Raw genomic sequence first — 4,078 nt, 5'->3', positions numbered from 1 at the left:
GATTTTTACATCGTGGCGGGGGTAACTCTCATAGATGCGCTCCAAGCGCTCATAGAAGGCATCTTTGGACACATCGTCCTTCTCTTACGTCCGGGCGTGGGCGCAAATCAGCGATATGTTGAAGAACTTCGCTTTGATGCGAATTGTGGCTAGACGTTCATCCACCGGGGTGAATGACAGTACTCGGCGAATTTGTGCTCCTTTATATGGCCACTGTAGAAATTGCCACAAGGACCTACTCGCCTCAGTCCTTGTCCCGCCCATCGCATTTCTTAGATGGTGGAGATGTCAGCCATCACTCTAACGAGGACATCAACGAGCTGAGCTGTGGCAGCTTCCCAATCAAAGGACCGGACATTCCTGGTGCATGCCATTAAATCGTCATCCTTAATGCGTTTGCCATGGTCGTCAAAAGAGGGTCTCCCTTCCGAGGCTGTTGGTAATTTTTCATTGGGGGTGTTTTTTACGTGGCGGGTCCCAAACCCAGCGCACAACCCTGTGGAGGGGATGTTTCGCCTTCTCACTTAAGCTCGCCTTCAAACGGATGTTCTTTGGCTACCCAGAGGATACTTGGTCTAGGACCGGAAGTTGTGAGCTGCTTGAGCCAAATGTAAAATAATCGTTTCTGGCCACTTCCAAGTGAATGGCAATCAGAGAACTTTTCTCACTTGCGTGAGCTTCTACACATGACTCCATCCTCTTTGTGGAAAATATTAATAGAAAATGAGAAAAATCTTTAATCTGGGCGGGACAAGCTAAAATTTGAAAACAGTACAAATAAAAATAAGGGACTGCGGAAAGTGTTTTAAACATTACTACTATTCCTAGAAACATACTTTTTGAGTAAAATTAAAATTTTTAAGTGTTTTTTCTCCTCTTTAATTTGTGTTTCAACCCACATTTCACAATTACGGTGTTCAGCCGAAAGTTAAAATCATTTAAACTGCGTTATTGGTAACGACCAGCAGCAAAGAATAGGAAAGTTAAGGTAACGTTCTTTCATCTCATTAAGTAAAAAACCAAACAATTCCTCATTTAAACTAAAATGACTTATGAGCCTACAGCAAAAATTATTTAAAATGCATTTAGTTGCCAAGGACACGTTGATAGATCTTTCAGTGATCCCGAAAGTTGATATGATCAATTTTGGTCTCATATTTTTCATCGGTACGATCGGTGAGCACACATGTGTGTCGTGTATGGCGCTGTGTGCACACAAAATCTCATTTTTCTCATATCGCCGAACAGTGAAGATCGTGGACGAACAATGGCAAGTGTTAAGGGGGGAGCCTGCTCTCGAGGCTTCAAAAAATCGATTTTTTTGAGGATTTTTTGGGAGTGAAAGAAACAATTGATTCAAGCGAAATTTCTGGGCTACATAGTTATATATTTGAACATCTTTCATAAATTTTTTGGATACGAAATCTTTGATATTCTGCATTTGGGAAGCAGATGCCCGATGCATCTCACATGTGCATTTTTCGGACGGCGGGCAGGATGCAGGTTGCAATTTCTATCAAAACAAAAAATTCAAAGAGATTCATATTTTTTAATAATTTATCTTCTAGAAGAATTCAAAAAGGGTAAAATTTTACAAATTTTTTTAAAGTTGCAAAAAAGTGACCAAAAAAAATTTTACGTTATGTTGTTTAAAAATATGTTCAAACTTGAATTTTCATATTTTTTTTAGTTTAAATAGAATATAATTTTATGCCAAAGATAATAAACTTTGCCCCAATTACATACGACGTTTGGTTTTTCTCTATCCTGCCCGCCAATTAAGAATAATCGTAAAAATGAAAAACCGAGAAATCGCGCACGAAATTTTCGCTTTTTGCCCAAGCGCTTATAGCATATCTGCTAGACGCTCGGTCACTATTTCCCTCCTAGCTTCGATAATATTTCGAATTCCCATCTATACCTTTGGGGACATATTCTTAGATAATTTTTAAAGAGATTTAAACAAAAAAATCGATTATTTGAAGCTTCTAAAGCAAGGGCGAGCCCTTAATAAAGATTTCGAATCAGAATTTATTGATCTTATAAAAAATGAAGTGGCAATTTGGCAAACGAAAAGTGATAAATATAAAAATAAAATTGAGAAAAATAAAAGTTGGAATAACTTAACGAAATACAAAGAAATAGATAAAAGTGCTACATTAGAAATAAATTCCAAAAAATGTTCCGCTTGCCTGTCGCACATATTCACTGTGTGAAGAACGAACTCAAAATTGATTTGTATGTCGTGTATGGCGAAACGATTTCATACAGATCGAACGCTCATATATGTCGTGTATGGCCCCTTTAACTTAAAATCTCAAATTTACCATGCGTTTCTGTACTGTGATACAGTCACAAGTCTCTAAATTTGAGATTTTAAGTTAATGAATTTTTTTTTTGACTTGAGACGATTTTGCTTTTCTGTAACTGACAAAATCGATTACATTTCGTTATTCAGAGATGTTTTTACACTTGATTGAAAATAAATATGTCGATAACAAATATTAAATATTCTATACCAAGGTAAAAAACATAATTGCCAATAAAAATAAAAATATACGTTGACTTTGTTTCATGATATTTTGGAAATTTATGTAATATTGATTTATTTTTAACCTTTTCGTGTTTGAGTTGCTTACAAAATATAAAAAAACGACAATCGATTAATATCTATGATGATCTCTATTCAGTATATTCCAAATGGTACACAAGGGTTCTTTTTAGTTTTGTGACCTGCTAACTATCAGGTCTCAAATTTAAGTCAACATTTCGAGACTAACGCTAGAGACTGTTTAGTGAATAGTAACTAGTCTCAAATTGAGACTTTACCTCAAAATGTCTCAAATAGTGGCTAGAGACCAACTCTAATAACAACTAGCCCTTGTGACTAGAATGGATAAAATCGGGCCAATATTACCTCTATGGGCATACATATACACTGACGGACAAAAGTTTTGGCACAGTGGGTTTTGTTTTCTTGAGTTCTCCATAGATCAGTTAATATAATAGGAAGGTTCAAATAATGTACTAGTCATACAGGTAGGTAGGTAGGAGTGCAGTCCTGTTATCTTTCGGGCTCAAATAGCACTAGCTGTGCCATTTTGATGCACTTGTCGTAAACCTTTTTATTATTGTTATCACGTTTCATCTTCTCTTTCAAACTATTTTGCGGTTTCGATGAAGCTACTAATGTCCGATATGCTTTTTGTAGACGTCCATTCAAGGTTTGGTGCTTGATGGATTCCAAGTCATATAGTCCCGTTTATGTTATGTTGTTGCTCTAACGGTTTCTCAATCCCCGTTAGGATGGTAAGGGTTATCTGTGTTGTCGTCGACGTCATCTAACGGGAGGCTCAGGAAACGTGCTGTTTCGAAAGGGTGTTAGATGAGTGGGGTTGTCAGTGTCATGCGGAGGCTCGTTGCATGCAGGACATACATTGGGTATGTCAAGGTCTATTCTGGATAAGTAGGAGTTTAACCTGCTACAATAACCAGATCGAAGTTGCGCTTGGGTCACTCGTGTTTCTCGCGGCATCTCGAGCTCTTCGTCTGCGATTGGTGGTGGTTTGGCAATTCCCACGACAACCGGTTCTACGCACCGGAATTAACTCGGATTTCATCCGACCAAGGACTGTTTTTTCGGCGATCTAACCCCGTTTTGCTCAGTATCCTCCTGACTCGTACTGGCATTGGCTGTGCAATCTGCACATAGTTCGCGCACCGCGCCGCCACTCACCCCGAGTGGCCAACAGAGGACCTCCAAGGTCCCCAGGAGCTCAAACAGGCATATAGCTCCCACTCTGACGTGTCCCCCTCATAACCTTTATGCTATCTATCACTGCGCTTAATTTCATTTATGTAATGCTTGTTTAAATAAAAAACGAATATATTTCTGTGGACAAAAGTTTTGGTACAGTTAGAATTCTCGGAAATAATTCCATTGATTCTGCTTAAAAAATAAAAAAAAAACTGGGAATAACAAGTGACGCGATGCTGTACCACATAATTGAAACCATTAACTTTTAAAGTGAAATATAGTCTTGTGTATCGCGCAACAATTACTTCTTCTTCTTCTTTA

The sequence above is a fragment of the Bactrocera tryoni genome, chromosome 5 (genome assembly GCF_016617805.1).
Source record: "Bactrocera tryoni isolate S06 chromosome 5, CSIRO_BtryS06_freeze2, whole genome shotgun sequence".
Taxonomy (NCBI): domain Eukaryota; kingdom Metazoa; phylum Arthropoda; class Insecta; order Diptera; family Tephritidae; genus Bactrocera; species Bactrocera tryoni.
Note: the sequence above shows the minus strand (reverse complement) of the source record.